Source organism: Chiloscyllium punctatum, chromosome 47, assembly GCF_047496795.1.
Source record: "Chiloscyllium punctatum isolate Juve2018m chromosome 47, sChiPun1.3, whole genome shotgun sequence".
NCBI classification, from domain to species: domain Eukaryota; kingdom Metazoa; phylum Chordata; class Chondrichthyes; order Orectolobiformes; family Hemiscylliidae; genus Chiloscyllium; species Chiloscyllium punctatum.
Window position 1 is genome coordinate 57,956,538 of NC_092785.1, and position 19,245 is coordinate 57,975,782.

At 53.4% G+C, this 19,245-nt stretch overlaps 1 long non-coding RNA gene across 5 annotated transcripts in view; it reads right to left on the reverse strand.

The window, feature by feature from the left end:
* The window catches only part of LOC140468640 (uncharacterized), an 87,844-nt gene extending 69,647 nt beyond the window's left edge, over positions 1–18,197 (reverse strand). For all 5 annotated transcript variants that reach the window (XR_011955782.1, XR_011955783.1, XR_011955780.1 and 2 more), the window contains exon 1: positions 18,078–18,197. This is a non-coding gene — a long non-coding RNA (uncharacterized lncRNA). The remainder of the gene's footprint in view (positions 1–18,077) is intronic.
* Between the last annotated feature and the right edge of the window lie 1,048 nt (positions 18,198–19,245).

A 19,245-nucleotide genomic window follows, 5' to 3' on the forward strand; every position in this document is an offset into this window, starting at 1 on the left:
ATTGGCCCCTGAATGGCCTCATTGACTATCCTTCCTGTGCAGACCTCTTCACAACCCTGTCTCAGATTTTGCATCACATGCTATCCCTCCCTCCATCTCTCTCTGACAACAGCCCCTCCTTTCTCCACCAACCCCAAAACTCCATCAAACCCTCCCCCTGTCTCTGGCTGTCCCACTCTCTCCTTGTCTCCCACTCTCCCCCTTCCCATGCAGACTCACAGTCCCTGGGCTGGAGGACATAGTGCAGAGACTAACTCACCTTTTGACTGACTGCAGTAATGCACAACAAGATCCCACTCTGAAACCGTCGCCAAGTACACACACTGTCCTTCTCCCTCCATATATGCCCTTCTCACTTTCTGTCTCTCCCAGTCTCTCTCACTCTGTCCTTTTCTAACTCCGCGTCCCTGACTCTTACTGCCCATTTCTCTCTCTCCACTTTCTCCATCTCCACTCTCTCCATGTCTTTCTCTCTTTTTATCACTCTCCCTTTCTCTTTCTCTTTTTCTTTATTTCAGACTCACTCAGAAAACTACTTCATGTTCCTTCCACTCACCCCCTCCCCACAGTGGGTGTAAAACCTAGGAGAGACCAGGCACTGAGGCAAGCTCTTCCCAATGCCCCTTCCCCCAGTCGCTAGGACAGAGCAGAGGGGTCCAGGGAGAAAAAGGGAGAGCAACTACACGAGAGAAAGAGAGATGGATGGACAGACAGTGAGAGGGAGGGAGAGAACAAGAGAAAGGCAGAGGGGGGTAGAGGAAGTGAGAAGAACTGGGAGAGAGCAGACAGAGAGAGAGAGAGAGAGAGAGAGAGAGAGAGAGAGAGAGAGAGAGAGAGAGAGAGAGAGAGAGAGTTAAACTCCAGGAAGAGAAATACAATGTCAGACAGATACAAGGAGAAAATGGGAGGAGAAAGACAGGGAGAGTTCAGGCAGACAGCAAGACAGAAATCCCAGGGAGAGATATAGGACAGAGAGAGAGAGGAGTTACAACAGCAGAGAGATAGAGCTGAGAGAGTGGGGTGGTAGTGGGGGCTATGATGTTGCTAGAGTGATGTACAGACAGGAATAGCAAGATCCCACAGAGCTGAGAGACAGATGCAGAGAGAGATGAGCAAGGTGTTAGTTTTGTGAAAGACTGAATGATTAAGCATTCCTGAAAAACCAGGTGAGGTGACAAAGGGGGAAGGGAATCTACTGGGAAATGTAAACAGGACAGAGATGTGAAGGATGGTGAGAGATAGGGATTGAAGGAAAGATGTGGGAGAGAGAACTGGGAAAAACAAAAACAGACATGAGAGCTGCAGAGAGAGAGGGAAGGAGTGAAATCTGTGGGATCAGATCCCTCTCTAGCATTATGCTCCTTTGTCTCTCCCCGTTTCCACAGACGGCCTGAATCCCACGATTTGTGTGTGTGTGTGTGTGTGTGTGTGTGTGTGTGCTCTCGTCTGATAATTCCGTATCGCAGAATAATTTGATTCTCTGTCTCTGTACTGTCCAGGTTTCAGCTCCCAAATCAATACTAAATCATTCACGATTCTATTGAATAGTAGAGCAGGCTCGAGGGGCTGAATGGTCTCCTCCTGTTCCTATTACAGATGGTCTTATGTCCTTAACACTACCTCCCAGCTCTTGGCCCCCACACTGGAGGTTATGACTCCACAAGGCCCTGATCTGTAGAGTGCTGCACCCTTCCATGAGTCTCGGAGGGAACCAGTCTGATTTGGATTGGAGTTGCAGCCTCTCAGTGAGAAGTGAAATCTCCTCGAGGTTCCCCTCAGTCTCTCACTGTAAGGTGGAGCAGGCCAGTCTCGGGGAAGCAAACAGCAGGCCCGGTCTGCCCTGTCCTCCAGCTCCATTTCAGAAGGCCACATGGGAGGGGCTTGGTTCCTTCATCAGCTTCCCATGCTCTCCCTTCTGGGTTAGGGTGGGGGCTGAATGGCCTTGCTCCTGGCTCTTCTTGAGGTGCAGGCTGGCAATGATTGTGTTATACACGGCATGCCCCTGGAGTGAGGTTGGTTAGCTCAGTTGGCTGGTCAGTTAGCTTACCACACTAGCTGAAGTTACCCTGAAGGACTCTCCTTCCCAACCTCTCCCCTCAGTTGGGCCCTGGTGACCCTCTGATTAAATCCCCACCAGACCCCACTCTGTAATGAGGAGCTGTCCCATGCTCTGGTAAGACTACAGTGACATTTCATTGGTTTGTACCTGGAGCTCTGTGTGCAGGACTAGTCACTGCATTGTCAGAGGGATGTTAGTGTGTGGGGAAGGTTTACTGGATGAATCCCCACTGGAATGAACAGCACTCTCTTTCCCCCAGTTAATTCACTCTTGCAGCCTTTGTGTCTTTGGAGACACGAGGACCACCTCACCTGAAACAGCAGCTGGATTTTATATTCATGGGCACCTGATAAGATTGGCTAGTTTACACACACACACACACACACACACACACACTCTCTCTCTCTCACAAACACTCACTCTCTCAAACATACACACACTCTCACTCCCTCAAACACAGACACACACACACTCTCTCACAAACACACACTCAGACAGACACGTACAAAAACACATAATCCCTCTCACACACACAGACACACAGAGATACGCACACATGCACTCTCTCTCACACACACGGACAGACACTCGCTTTCTGTGTCTCTCTCTCACAGAGATAAGCACACAAAACCACGGTTACTGTACAAACGTGGAGGAAGGTTCAATGGAGAGGTCACTTTCCAAGGACTGAACCCTGATCTCGCATGATGACTGCTCCAGGGAGACAAACAGCAACTGCAAATGACTTGTTGGATCTTCCTGTGCACCGCATCTTGCATCGATAGCATTGGTCTGTTTGGGTGCCTGCTTTTCTAGAGAGTCTCCAAGCATCAAGTGACCATACATTGACAACAGTTTTTCTCCAATCCATGTTTAAGGCACCTGGTGATGTTATTTTTCACTGATTGTTTAAAAAGATCTGAATCTTTTAAAATGGACGTGGCCTCCATCCCAAACCATTTCCACAAGCCACGCTGACCATCCCTAATCAATCCTTGCTTTTCCAAATCCATGTAAATTGTCTCTCAGAATGCCCTCCAACACCTTACCCCCCACTGCCATCAGGCTCACAGCTCCATAGTTCAATGGCTGTTCCTTGCAGCCTTACTTCAATAATGGCCCATCATTAATCACCCTCCAGTCTTCAGGCACCTCACCCGTTGCCACTGATCGGTCCATCTGACAAGGCCATCTCCATCCTTCTGTAATCTAAGGCTATCATCCTCAGTATTTATCACCCAACCAATCTTCATATCATTCATGAACCCAATGATTAACCCTCCACCATTCAAATCTAAATCTTTTCTATCAACCACATCAGCAAGACCCCAACAGCGAGACATGAACAGAGATTTCTAATTGGGCCATCACTGTCTGCTTCCTGCCACTCAGCATTCTGCGCCAAATTCCTTGGATCTTGAGTTTTTATGTTCACTATCAGTTTCCAATATGGGTCCTGATAAAAGCCTTACTGACCTCCAAGCAGGCGACAGGAAAGTGTTGCCCCTTTTTACACACCTGATCACCTCCTTAAAAAGTGCAATCCCATTGGTCAGACCTGACCCCTCCTTAACACAACCATTCTGACTGGTCTTCATGAACTCCAGTCTCTTTAAATGCTGATTAATTCTATCTCCCAAAATTGCTTCCAACAGACGTCCCACCCACGATATTAGCCTGACTGGCCTGTAGCTGGCTGATATATCTCATGCTCCTTCTTGAATAACAGTACCACATGGTCAGTCCGAAGACATCTCTCCTGTGGCCAGAGGGGATTTGAAAATGTTTGCAAGTGTACCTGCTCCTTCCTCCATCACCTCATTCGGTAAACTGAGATACATTTGGAGATTTATTGGGTTGGAAGAAGGCCAGAACACTCAGAACCATCTCTCTCTCTATATATGCTAATTCATTTAATTGTATCAAGGAGCATCTTCACAATTTCATATCAACCCTGTCCCAATGAGCACTGACAAAATGAATCCATTCACTGTAGCCTCTGGGTCCATGCACAAATTCTCACTGTGTTCCACAACTTACTCTTTCTGTCATTATCAATTCACCATTAATGTCACTGTAAGGTACTTTCAGATTTTTATTTCCTCTCTTAGCACTCCTCTCTCCCAGGCAATTCGCCTGCGATACGATTTGGAGGAGTGTGGATTAGCATTGGGAAGCTCAGAAATAAGGAACACCCGACTGTGCTGAGTGTGGGGCAGTGGGATTCATTTGGGATGAGCACATGGAAGCTGAGGAATAAACCTCAGTCCTGCAGCATGAAAATATACAATTGAGCTGGCAGGTCAGTCACACGAAACGAAAACTTGATCCCTGGGAAAAGAGGGTGGTAACCAAATGAAGGCGGTCTGTTTGAACACAGCCTCTGGAATTTGAACGTGGGAATCATTGCTGAGCAGGGTTTGTAGGAAGCAGAGGCAGAAATATACTGAACAATTTCAGATATTCCTCTTAGACCACAAGACATGGGAGCAGAAATTAGGCCATTCAGCCCATCTGATAGTGTGGCACTCACTCAGTCCTGCCTCTCTTACAATGCAGGTAGGCCCCAGACTGATGCGCTGACAGTGCAGCACTCCCTCAGTCATGATCCTCTGACAGTGCAGCACTCCCTCAGTACTGACTCTCTGACACTGCAGCACTCCCTCAGTACTGACCCTCTGACAGTGCAGCACTCCCTCAGTACTGATCCTCGGACACGGCAGCACTCCCTCAGTGCTGTCTCTCTGACACTGCAGCACTCCCTCAGTACTGACCTTCTCACAGTGCAGCACTTCCTCAGTACTGACCTTCTCACAGTGCAGCACTGCCCCCAGATTGACCCTCTGACATTGCAGCAATCCCCCATTACTGACCCCCCTGATAGCGCAGCACTCCCTCAGTCGTATCCTCTGACAGTGCAGCATTTCCACAGTACTGACCTTCCGACAGTATGGCACACCTGCAGTGCTGACTCTCTGACAGTGCAGCCCTCCCTCAGAACTGACCTTCTGACAGTGCAGCACTGCCTCAGTACTGACCCCCTGACAGTGCATATCTCCTACAGTACAGTCCCTCCGACAATGCAGCACTCCCTCAGTAATGACCCTCTGACAGTGCAGCACTCCATCAGTACTGACCCTCTGACAGTGCAGCACTCCCTCAGTACTGACCCTCTGACAGTGCAGCACTCCCTCAGTAATGACCCTCTGACAGTGCAGCACTCCATCAGTACTGATCCTCTGACAGTGCAGCACTCCCTCAGTACTGACCCTCTGACAATGAAGCACTCCCTCGGTACTGACCCTCTGACATTGCAGCACTACCTCAGTCCTGACCCTCTGACAGTGCGGCCCTCCCTCAGAACTGACCCTCCGACAGTGCGGCACTCCCGCAATACTGAGCCTCTGACAGTGCAGCGCTCCCTCAGTACTGATATTCTGACAGTGCAGCACTCCCTCAGTACTGACCCTCTGACAGTGCAGCAATCCCTCAGTACTGGCCCTCTGACAGTGCAGCACTCCCTCAGTACTGACCCTCTGACAGTGCAGCACTCCCTCAGTACTGACTCTCTGACACTGCAGCACTCCCTCAGTACTGACCTTCTCACAGTGCAGCACTGCCCCCAGATTGACCCTCTGACATTGCAGCAATCCCCCATTACTGACCCCCCCGAGAGCGCAGCACTCCCTCAGTCGTATCCTCTGACAGTGCAGCATTTCCACAGTACTGACCTTCCGACAGTATGGCACACCTGCAGTGCTGACTCTCTGACAGTGCAGCCCTCCCTCAGAACTGACCTTCTGACAGTGCAGCACTGCCTCAGTACAGACCCTCTGACAGTGCAGCTCTCCTACAGTACAATCCCTCCGACATTGCAGCACTCAACAGTACAGACCCTCCGACATTGCAGCACTCCCTCAGTAATGACCCTCTGACAGTGCAGCACTCCCTCAGTACTGATCCTCTGACAGTGCAGCACTCCCTCCGTACTGACCCTCTGACATTGCAGTACTCCCTCAGTCCTGACCCTCCGACAGCGCCGCCCTCCCTCAGTACTGACCCTCCGACAGTGCGGCACTCCCTCAGTACTGACACTCTGACAGTGCAGCACTCCCTCAGTACTGACACTCTGACACTGCAGCATTCCCTCAGTACTGACCCTCTATCAGTGCAGCACTCCCTCAGTACTGACCCTCTGACAGTGCAGCACTCCCTCAGTACTGACCCTCTGACAGTGCAGCATTCCCACAGTACTGACCCTCTGACAGTGCAGCACTCCCTCAGTACTGATCCTCTGACAGTGCAGCACTCCCTCAGTACTGACCCTCTGACAGTGTGGCACTCCCTCAGTAATGACCTTCTGACAGTGTGGAACTCCCTCCGTACTGACCCTCTGGCAGTGCAGCACTCCCTCAGTACTGACTCTCTGACACTGCAGCACTCCCTCAGTACTGGCCCTATGACAGTGCAGCACTCCCTCAGTACTGATCCTCTGACAGTGCAGCACTCCCTCAGTACTGACCCTCTGACAGTGCAGCACTCCCTCAGTACTGACCCTCTGACACTGCAGCACTCCCTCAGTACTGACCCTCTGACAGTGCAGCAATCCCTCAGTACTGGCCCTCTGACAGTGCGGCACTCCCTCAGTACTGACCCTCTGACAGTGCAGCACTCCCTCAGTACTGATCCTCTGACAGTGCAGCACTCCCTCAGTACTGGCCCTCTGACAGTGCAGCACTCCCTCAGTACTGACCCTCTGACAGTGCAGCACTCCGTCAGTACTGACCCTCTGACAGTGCAGCACTCCCTCAGTCCTGGCCCTCTGACAGTGCAGCACTCCCTCAGTACTGACCCTCTGACAGTGCAGCACTCCCTCAGTACTGGCCCTCTGACAGTGCAGCACTCCCTCAGTACTGGCCCTCTGACAGTGCAGCACTCCCTCAGTACTGGCCCTCTGACAGTGCAGCACTCCCTCAGTACTGACCCTCTGACAGTGCAGCACTCCCTCAGTACTGACCCTCTGTCAGTGCAGCACTCCCTCAGTACTGACACTCTGACAGTGCAGCACTCCCTCAGTACTGACCCTCTGATAGTGCAGCACTCCCTCAGTACTGACCCTCTGTCAGTGCAGCACTCCCTCAGTACTGACACTCTGACAGTGCAGCGCTCCCTCAGTCCTGGCCCTCTGACAGTGCAGCACTCCCTCAGTACTGACCCTCTGACAGTGCAGCACTCCCTCAGTACTGGCCCTCTGACAGTGCAGCACTCCCTCAGTACTGACCCTCTGACAGTGCAGCACTCCCTCAGTACTGACCTTCTCACAGTGCAGCACTGCCCCCAGATTGACCCTCTGACATTGCAGCAATCCCCCATTACTGACCCCCCCCGAGAGCGCAGCACTCCCGCAGTCGTATCTTCTGACAGTGCAGCATTTCCACAGTACTGACCCTCTGACAGTGCAGCTCTCCTACAGTACAATCCCTCCGACATTGCAGCACTCAACAGTACAGACCCTCCGACATTGCAGCACTGCCTCAGTAATGACCCTCTGACAGTGCAGCACTCCCTCAGTACTGATCCTCTGACAGTGCAGCACTCCCTCCGTACTGACCATCTGACATTGCAGTACTCCCTCAGTCCTGACCCTCCGACAGCGCCGCCTTCCCTCAGTACTGACCCTCCGACAGTGCGGCACTCCCTCAGTACTGACTCTCTGACAGTGCAGTGCTCCCTCAGTACTGACTCTCTGACAGTGCAGCACTCCCTCAGTACTGACCCTCTGACAGTGCAGCACTCCCTCAGTACTGACCCTCTGACAGTGCAGCACTCCCTCAGTACTGACCCTCTGACAGTGCAGCACTCCCTCAGTACTGGCCCTCTGACAGTGCAGCACTCCCTCAGTACTGGCCCTCTGACAGTGCAGCACTCCCTCAGTACTGACCCTCTGACAGTGCAGCACTCCCTCAGTACTGACCCTCTGTCAGTGCAGCACTCCCTCAGTACTGACACTCTGACAGTGCAGCACTCCCTCAGTACTGACCCTCTGATAGTGCAGCACTCCCTCAGTACTGACCCTCTGTCAGTGCAGCACTCCCTCAGTACTGACACTCTGACAGTGCAGCGCTCCCTCAGTCCTGGCCCTCTGACAGTGCAGCACTCCCTCAGTACTGACCCTCTGACAGTGCAGCACTCCCTCAGTACTGGCCCTCTGACAGTGCAGCACTCCCTCAGTACTGACCCTCTGACAGTGCAGCACTCCCTCAGTACTGACCTTCTCACAGTGCAGCACTGCCCCCAGATTGACCCTCTGACATTGCAGCAATCCCCCATTACTGACCCCCCCCGAGAGCGCAGCACTCCCGCAGTCGTATCTTCTGACAGTGCAGCATTTCCACAGTACTGACCCTCTGACAGTGCAGCTCTCCTACAGTACAATCCCTCCGACATTGCAGCACTCAACAGTACAGACCCTCCGACATTGCAGCACTGCCTCAGTAATGACCCTCTGACAGTGCAGCACTCCCTCAGTACTGATCCTCTGACAGTGCAGCACTCCCTCCGTACTGACCATCTGACATTGCAGTACTCCCTCAGTCCTGACCCTCCGACAGCGCCGCCTTCCCTCAGTACTGACCCTCCGACAGTGCGGCACTCCCTCAGTACTGACTCTCTGACAGTGCAGTGCTCCCTCAGTACTGACTCTCTGACAGTGCAGCACTCCCTCAGCACTGACCCTCTGACAGTGCAGCACTCCCTCAGTACTGACCCTCTGACAGTGCAGCACTCCCTCAGTACTGACCCTCTGACAGTGCAGCACTCCCTCAGTACTGACACTCTGACAGTGTGGCACTCCCTCAGTACTGACCCTCTGACAGTGCAGCACTCCCTCAGTACTGACCCTCTGACAGTGCAGCACTCCCTCAGTACTGACACTCTGACACTGTGGCACTCCCTCAGTACTGACTCTCTGACAGTGCAGCACTCCCTCAGTACTGACCCTCTGACAGTGCAGTACTCCCTCAGTACTGACCCTCTGACAGTGCAGCACTCCCTCAGAAATGACCCTCTGACAGTGCAGCACTCCCTCAGTACTGACCCTCTGACAGTGTGGCACTCCCTCAGTACTGACCTTCTGACAATGCAGCACTCCCTCAGTACTGACCCTCTGACACTGCAGCACTCCCTCAGTACTGACCCTCCGACTGTGCAGCACTCCCTCAGTACTGACCCTCTGACAGTGTGGCACTCCCTCAGTACTGACCTACTGACAGTGCAGCACTCCCTCAGTACTGACTCTCTGACAGTGCAGCACTCCCTCAGTACTGACCCTCTGACAGTGCAGCACTCCCTCAGTACTGACCCTCTGACAGTGCAGCACTCCCTCAGTACTGACCCTCTGACAGTGCAGCACTCCCTCAGTACTGACCCTCTGACAGTGCAGCACTCCCTCAGTACTGACCCTCTGACAGTGGAGCACACCCCCAGTACTGACCCTCTGACAGTGCAGCACTCCCTCAGTACTGACCCTCTGACAGTGCAGCACTCCCTCAGTACTGACCATGTGACAGTCCAGCACTCCCTCAGTACTGACCCTCTGACAGTGCAGCACTCCCTCAGTACTGACCCACTGACATTGCAGCACTCCCTCAGTACTGACCCTCTGACAGTGCAGCACTCCCTCAGTACTGACCCTCTGACAGTGGAGCACTCCCCCAGTACTGACCCTCTGACAGTGCAGCACTCCCTCAGTACTGACCCTCTGACAGTGCAGCACTCCCTCAGTACTGACCCTCTGACAGTGCAGCACTCCCTCAGTACTGACCCTCTGACAGTGCAGCACTCCCTCAGTACTGATCCTCTGACAGTGCAGCACTCCATCACTACTGACCCTCTGACAGTGCAGCACTCCCTCAGTACTGACCCTCTGACACTGCAGCACTCCCTCAGTACTGACCCGCTGACAGTGCAGCACTCCCTCAGTACTGACCCTCTGACAGTGCAGCACTCCCTCAGTACTGATCCTCTGACAGTGCAGCACTCCCTCAGTACTGACCCTCTGACAGTGCAGCACTCCCTCAGTACTGACCCTCTGTCAGTGCAGCACTCCCTCAGTACTGACACTCTGACAGTGCAGCACTCCCTCAGTACTGACCCTCTGATAGTGCAGCACTCCCTCAGTACTGACCCTCTGTCAGTGCAGCACTCCCTCAGTACTGACACTCTGACAGTGCAGCGCTCCCTCAGTCCTGGCCCTCTGACAGTGCAGCACTCCCTCAGTACTGACCCTCTGACAGTGCAGCACTCCCTCAGTACTGGCCCTCTGACAGTGCAGCACTCCCTCAGTACTGACCCTCTGACAGTGCAGCACTCCCTCAGTACTGACCTTCTCACAGTGCAGCACTGCCCCCAGATTGACCCTCTGACATTGCAGCAATCCCCCATTACTGACCCCCCCCGAGAGCGCAGCACTCCCGCAGTCGTATCTTCTGACAGTGCAGCATTTCCACAGTACTGACCCTCTGACAGTGCAGCTCTCCTACAGTGCAATCCCTCCGACATTGCAGCACTCAACAGTACAGACCCTCCGACATTGCAGCACTGCCTCAGTAATGACCCTCTGACAGTGCAGCACTCCCTCAGTACTGATCCTCTGACAGTGCAGCACTCCCTCCGTACTGACCATCTGACATTGCAGTACTCCCTCAGTCCTGACCCTCCGACAGCGCCGCCTTCCCTCAGTACTGACCCTCCGACAGTGCGGCACTCCCTCAGTACTGACTCTCTGACAGTGCAGTGCTCCCTCAGTACTGACTCTCTGACAGTGCAGCACTCCCTCAGCACTGACCCTCTGACAGTGCAGCACTCCCTCAGTACTGACCCTCTGACAGTGCAGCACTCCCTCAGTACTGACCCTCTGACAGTGCAGCACTCCCTCAGTACTGACACTCTGACAGTGTGGCACTCCCTCAGTACTGACCCTCTGACAGTGCAGCACTCCCTCAGTACTGACCCTCTGACAGTGCAGCACTCCCTCAGTACTGACACTCTGACACTGTGGCACTCCCTCAGTACTGACTCTCTGACAGTGCAGCACTCCCTCAGTACTGACCCTCTGACAGTGCAGTACTCCCTCAGTACTGACCCTCTGACAGTGCAGCACTCCCTCAGAAATGACCCTCTGACAGTGCAGCACTCCCTCAGTACTGACCCTCTGACAGTGTGGCACTCCCTCAGTACTGACCTTCTGACAATGCAGCACTCCCTCAGTACTGACCCTCTGACACTGCAGCACTCCCTCAGTACTGACCCTCCGACTGTGCAGCACTCCCTCAGTACTGACCCTCTGACAGTGTGGCACTCCCTCAGTACTGACCTACTGACAGTGCAGCACTCCCTCAGTACTGACTCTCTGACAGTGCAGCACTCCCTCAGTACTGACCCTCTGACAGTGCAGCACTCCCTCAGTACTGACCCTCTGACAGTGCAGCACTCCCTCAGTACTGACCCTCTGACAGTGCAGCACTCCCTCAGTACTGACCCTCTGACAGTGCAGCACTCCCTCAGTACTGACCCTCTGACAGTGGAGCACACCCCCAGTACTGACCCTCTGACAGTGCAGCACTCCCTCAGTACTGACCCTCTGACAGTGCAGCACTCCCTCAGTACTGACCATGTGACAGTCCAGCACTCCCTCAGTACTGACCCTCTGACAGTGCAGCACTCCCTCAGTACTGACCCACTGACATTGCAGCACTCCCTCAGTACTGACCCTCTGACAGTGCAGCACTCCCTCAGTACTGACCCTCTGACAGTGGAGCACTCCCCCAGTACTGACCCTCTGACAGTGCAGCACTCCCTCAGTACTGACCCTCTGACAGTGCAGCACTCCCTCAGTACTGACCCTCTGACAGTGCAGCACTCCCTCAGTACTGACCCTCTGACAGTGCAGCACTCCCTCAGTACTGATCCTCTGACAGTGCAGCACTCCATCACTACTGACCCTCTGACAGTGCAGCACTCCCTCAGTACTGACCCTCTGACACTGCAGCACTCCCTCAGTACTGACCCGCTGACAGTGCAGCACTCCCTCAGTACTGACCCTCTGACAGTGCAGCACTCCCTCAGTACTGATCCTCTGACAGTGCAGCACTCCCTCAGTACTGACCCTCTGACAGTGCAGCACTCCCTCAGTACTGACTCTCTGACACTGCAGCACTCCCTCAGTACTGACCCTCTGACAGTGCAGCACTATCTCAGTACTGGCCCTCTGACAGTGCAGCACTCCCTCAGTACTGACCCTCTGACAGTGCAGCACTCCCTCAGTACTGGCCCTCTGACAGTGCAGCACTCCCTCAGTACTGATCCTCTGACAGTGCAGCACTCCCTCAGTACTGACTCTCTGACACTGCAGCACTCCCTCAGTACTGGCCCTCTGACAGTGCAGCACTCCCTCAGTACTGACCCTCTGACAGTGCAGCACTCCCTCAGTACTGGCCCTCTGACAGTGCAGCACTCCCTCAGTACTGACCCTCTGACAGTGCAGCACTCCCTCAGTACTGACCCTCTGACAGTGCAGCACTCCCTCAGTACTGATCCTCTGACAGTGCAGCACTCCCTCAGTACTGACCCTCTGACAGTGCAGCACTCCCTCAGTACTGACTCTCTGACACTGCAGCACTCCCTCAGTACTGACCCTCTGACTGTGCAGCACTCCCTCAGTACTGATCCTCTGACAGTGCAGCACTCCCTCAGTACTGACCCTCTGACAGTGCAGCACTCCCTCAGTACTGACTCTCTGACACTGCAGCACTCCCTCAGTGCTGACCCTCTGACAGTGCAGCACTCCCTCAGTACTGACCCTCTGACAGTGCAGCACTCCCTCAGTACTGACCCTCTGACAGTGCAGCACTCCCTCAGTACTGACCCTCTGACAGTGCAGCACTCCCTCAGTACTGACCCTCTGACAGTGCAGCACTCCCTCAGTACTGGCCCTCTGACAGTGCAGCACTCCCTCAGTACTGACCCTCTGACAGTGCAGCACTCCCTCAGTACTGACCCTCTGACAGTGCAGCACTCCCTCAGTACTGACTCTCTGACACTGCAGCGCTCCCACAGTGCTGACTCTCTGACAGTGCAGCCCTCCCTCAGAACTGACCTTCTGACAGTGCCGCACTGCCTCAGTACTGACCCTCTGACAGTGCAGCTCGCCTACAGTACAATCCCTCCGACATTGCAGCACTCAACAGTACAGACCCTCCGACATTGCAGCACTCCCTCAGTAATGACCCTCTGACAGTGCAGCACTCCCTCAGTACTGACTCTCTGACAGTGCAGCACTCCCTCAGTACTGACCTTCTCACAGTGCAGCACTGCCCCCAGATTGACCCTCTGACATTGCAGCAATCCCCCATTACTGACCCCCCCGATAGCGCAGCACTCCCTCAGTCGTATCCTCTGACAGTGCAGCATTTCCACAGTACTGACCTTCCGACAGTATGGCACACCTGCTGTGCTGACTCTCTGACAGTGCAGCCCTCCCTCAGAACTGACCTTCTGACAGTGCAGCACTGCCTCAGTACTGACCCTCTGACAGTGCAGCTCTCCTACAGTACAATCCCCCCGACATTGCAGCACTCAACAGTACAGACCCTCCGACATTGCAGCACTCCCTCAGTAATGACCCTCCGACAGTGCGGCACTCCCTCAGTACTGACCCTCCGACAGTGCGGCACTCCCTCAGTACTGACCCTCTGACAGTGCAGCACTCCCTCAGTACTGACTCTCTGACAGTGCAGCACTCCCTCAGTACTGACACTCTATCAGTGCAGCACTCCCTCAGTACTGACCCTCTGACAGTGCAGCACTCCCTCAGTACTGACCCTCTGACAGTGCAGCACTCCCTCAGTACTGGCCCTCTGACAGTGCAGCACTCCCTCAGTACTGACCCTCTGACAGTGCAGCACTCCCTCCGTACTGACTCTCTGACACTGCAGCTCTCCCACAGTGCTGTCTCTCTGACAGTGCAGCACTCCCTCAGCACTGACCCTCTGACAGTGCAGCACTCCCTCAGTACGGACTCTCTGACACTGCAGCACTCCCTCAGTACTGACCTTCTCATAGTGCAGCACTGCCCCCAGATTGACCCTCTGACATTGCAGCAATCCCCCATTACTGACCCCCCCGATAGAGCAGCACTCCCTCAGTCGTATCCTCTGACAGTGCAGCATTTCCACAGTACTGACCTTCCGACAGTATGGCACACCTGCAGTGCTGACTCTCTGACAGTGCAGCCCTCCCTCAGAACTGACCTTCTGACAGTGCAGCACTGCCTCAGTACTGACCCTCTGACAGTGCAGCTCGCCTACAGTACAATCCCTCCGACATTGCAGCACTCAACAGTACAGACCCTCCGACATTGCAGTACTCCCTCAGTCCTGACCCTCCGACTTTGCGGCACTCCCTCAGTACTGATCCTCTGACAGTGCAGCACTCCCTCAGTACTGATCCTCTGACAGTGCAGCACTCCCTCCGTACTGACCCTCTGACATTGCAGTACTCCCTCAGTCCTGACCCTCCGACTTTGCGGCACTCCCTCAGTACTGACCCTCCGACAGTGCAGCGCTCCCTCAGTACTGACTCTCCGACAGTGCAGCACTCCCTCAGTACTGACCCTCTGACAGTGCAGCGCTCCCTCAGTACTGACTCTCTGACAGTGCAGCACTCCCTCAGTACTGACACTCTGACAGTGCAGCACTCCCTCAGTACTGACCCTCTGACAGTGCAGCATTCCCTCAGTACTGACCCTCTGACAGTGCAGCACTCTCTCAGTACTGACCCTCTGACAGTGCAGCACTCCCTCAGTACTGACACTCTGTCAGTGAAGCACTCCCTCAGAAATGACCCTCTGACAGTGCAGAGCTCCCTCAGTACTGATCCTCTGACAGTGCAGCACTCCCTCAGTCCTGACCCTCTGACAGTGTGGCACTCCCTCAGTACTGACCCTCTGACAGTGTGGCATCCCCTCCGTACTGACCCTCTGGCAGTGCAACTCTCCCTCAATTCTGTTCCGATGACAGTGCAGCACTCCCTCAGTACTGACCCTCTGACAGTGAAGCACTCCCTCAGAACTGACCCTCTGACAGTGCAGCACTCCCTCAGTACTGACCCTCTATCAGTGCAGCACTCCCTCTGTACTGGCCCTCTATCAGTGCAGCACTCCCTCAGTACTGACCCTCTGACAGTGCAGCACTCCCTCAGTACTGACCCTCTATCAGTGCAGCACTCCCTCTGTACTGACCCTCTATCAGTGCAGCACTCCCTCAGTACTGACCCTCTGACAGTGCAGCACTCCCTCAGTACTGACCCTCTGACAGTGAGGCATTGCACGTATACTGACCCTCCCACAGTGTGGGGCACCTTCATACTGACTTTCAGATGATGCGGCACATTCTCTGATCATTCAGTACTCCCTCAGAACTGACCCTCTGACACTGCAACAGCCCCTTGGCCCTGCGCCCCTGACGGTGCTGCAATCCCTCAGTACTGACCCTCTGACAGTGCAGCACACCTTCAGCACTGCTCCTTTGACACTGCAGCACACGCTCAGAAATGACGCCCTGACACAACAGCATTCCTTCAGTACTGACACTCTGACACTGCAGCACTCTCTTTGCACTGACATTTCTACAATGTGGCATTCCCTCAGTACTGACCCTCCGACAATGTAGCCCTCCCTCAATACCGATGCGCTTACAGTGCAGCACTCCCTCGATACCGACCCTCCGATAACGTGGCATTTTCTCAGTACTGCCTCTCCGACAGAGCAGAACTCCCTCAGTACTGACCCTTTGGCAGTGCAGCTCTCCCTCAGTACTGACCCTCTGAAACAACACTCCCTCAGAACTGACACACTGACCGTGTAGCGCTCCCTCAGTAATGACCCTTTGAGTGTGCATCACTCTCTCAGTACTGACCCTCTGGCAATGCAGAAATCACTCAGTACTGACTGTCCGACACATAGTGTGGTGCTCCCTCGGTACTGACCCCCTCACAGTGCGGTGATCCCTCAGTACTGACCCTCTCACAGCGCAGTGATCCCTCAGTACTAATCCCCTCAGAGTGTGGTGCTCCCTCAGTCCTGACCCCCTCACAGCGCGTTGATCCCTCAGTACTGACCCCCTCAGAGTGTGGTGCTCCCTCAGTACTGACCCCCTCACATCGCGGTGATCCCTCAGTACTGACCCCCTCGCAGTGCGGTGATCCCTCAGTACTGACCCCCTCACAGCACGGTGATGCCTCAGTACTGACCCCCTCACAGCGCGGTGATCCCTCAGTACTAATCCCCTCAGAGTGTGGTGCTCCCTCAGTTCGAACCCTTTCACAGTGCAGCGGTCCCTCAGTAGTAACCCTCTCACAGTGCGACACTCTGACAGCATGGCCATCCATTAGTACTGACCATCAGAGAGTGCGCACTTCATCATTACTGACCCTCTCACTGCACAGCAATCCCTCCATCCTGACTCACTGACAATGCAGCACTCCCTCCATACTGACCCTCTGACAATGCAGCACTACCTCCACACTGATCCTCTGTCAATACAGCACTCCCTCCACACTGACCCTCTGACAATGCTGCACTCCCTCCACACTGATCCTCTGATAATGCTGCACTCCCTCCACACTGATCCTCTGATAATGCTGCACTCCCTCCATACTGACCCTCTGACAATGCAGCACTCCCTCCACACTGATCCTCTGACAATGCTGCACTCCCTCCACACTGATCCTCTGACAATACTGCACTCCCTCCACACTGATCCTCTGTCAATACAGCCCTCCTTTCACACTGACCCTCTGACAATGCTGCACTCCCTCCACACTGACCCTCTGACAATGCTGCACTCCCTCCATACTGATCCTCTGTCAATACAGCACTCCCTCCACACTGATCCTCTGATAGTGATGCACTCACTCAGTACTGACTCTCTGACAGTGTGGAAGTGGCCCTATACTGACCCTCCGACAGTATGGCCCAATCTCAGGACAAAACCTCTGACAGTACAGCACTCCATCATAACTGATACTCTGACAGTACAGCACTGCCTCAGTACTGACTCATTGACAGTGTCGCACTCCCTCAGTACTGACTCATTGATAGTGAAGCACTCCCTCAGTACTGACCCTCAGGCTCGGTCCTGCTCCTCTGACAGTCCAGCAGTGCCTCAGTACTGACCCTCTGACAGTGTAGCGCTCTCTCTGTACTGACCCTCTGACAGCGTAGCACTCTCTCTGTACTGACCCTCTGACAGCGTAGCACTCTCTCTGTACTGACCTTCTGACAGGATGGTGCTCCCTCAGTACTGACCCTCTGTAATTTTTGACCCACCCTGAGCTTCTTCATTACGCTGATTTGAACAGAGGTAAAGAAACAGAGTTAGTGACCATCCACCCTCACCCTGTAATAAAACTTATTTTCAAATGTGGCTTGTATGTGATTCCCACAGCCTCTAATAGTTGCCTGGAAGGTGGGGGTGGGGTGTACTCTCTTGCTGCAGTCCTTGGGTGTCCCACAGTGATGTTAGGGAGGGAGCTCCAGGAGTTTGACCTGAACCATGTAAAGAGCTCTCTTACTGGAGTGCCCTTTTTAAAGTTGGGAAGTTATTATAGACCAGGAGGACCCGAGAGCTGCTGTCTTGTCAGAGAGAGAGGCTGGTGGGTCACACACCTCAGGTGAGAGGCGAGGTTGAGAAGCTGGGGCCTTCATGGTAATTTCAGACATGATAGAGATTGAACCAACAATGTTGGCATCACGAACCTGTTAGCTGTGGTAACTGACCCCCCTTTGTAGCAGAGGGATTCAATCCCTTTAATAGAGCAAGCTTGAGAATTCAACACTAAAATCAATCTGTACGGACGCGCTAGAGACCTGAAACATCAATACAGAGATTGCTGAAGAAGCTCAGCATGTCTGGCAGCATCTCTGAAGGGAGAGGGAGAAAGAGACAGAGAGAGAGTTCACCTTTCAATCCAGTGATTTCTGCGGGAAAGTTCCTTCAGAACAGACCGTTTTGAGGAAGAGTCACTTGGAATGCGAATTGTTCCTCTCTCTTCACCGTTGCTACCTGCTGAATTGTGCTGAATTTCCCCACCATCTGTTTACTTGAGAACTACCTGATCCAAGTGTCACTGAGTAATTCAGTCTGTGTTCAATGCCCTGAGGCTGCTTCTGCTGAAAGTTGACAAACAGGTTTAAGGCTTTGTAAGGTATTGTATTCGGAGGGCGGGCTACATGGGAGAACAGATACAGAACAAAGGCACACCGAAATGTTAGGTCTGAGCTGTTCCTTCTGAACTAACATCACAAAGTTACATTGATCAGGATCTTTGTGAAGTGCCTTTGTCAAGTGACCCTTCCTCAAAACGGTCTGTTCTGAAGGAACTTTCCCGCAGAAATCACTGGATTGAAAGGTGAACTCTCTGTCTCTTTCTCCCTCTCCCTTCAGAGATGCTGCCGGACATGCTGAGCTTCTTCAGCAATCTCTGTATTGATGTTTCAGGTCTCTAGTGCGTCCGTACAGATTGATTTTAGTGTTGAATTCTAAAGCTTGCTCTATTAAAGGGATTGAATCCCTCTGCTACAAAGGGGGGGTCAGTTATCACAGCTAACAGGTTCGTGATGCCAACATTGTTGGTTCAATCTCTATCATGTCTGAAATGACCATGAAGGCCCCAGCTTCTCAACCTCGCCCCTCAGCTGAGGTGTGTGACCCACCAGCCTCTCTCTCTGACAAGACAGCAGCTCTCGGGTCCTCCTGGTCTATAATAACTTCCCAACTTTAAAAAGGACACTCCAGTAAGAGAGCTCTTTACATGGTTCAGGTCAAACTCCTGGAGCTCCCTAGCTAACATCACTGTGGGACACCCAAGGACTGCAGCAGGAGAGGACACCCCACCCCCACCTTCCAGGCAACTATTAGAGGGGGTGGGAATCACATACAAGCCACATTTGAAAATAAGTTTCATAACAGGGTGACGGTGGATGGTCACTAACTCTGTTTCTTTACCTCTGTTCAAATCAGCGGAATGAAGAAGCAAAGGGTCAGTTGAAAATGACAATGATATCCTTTCGTAGGTTGGTGTTTATTAGAGTTTGTATCGACAGTATGAATGTTTGAGCACTTATTCAA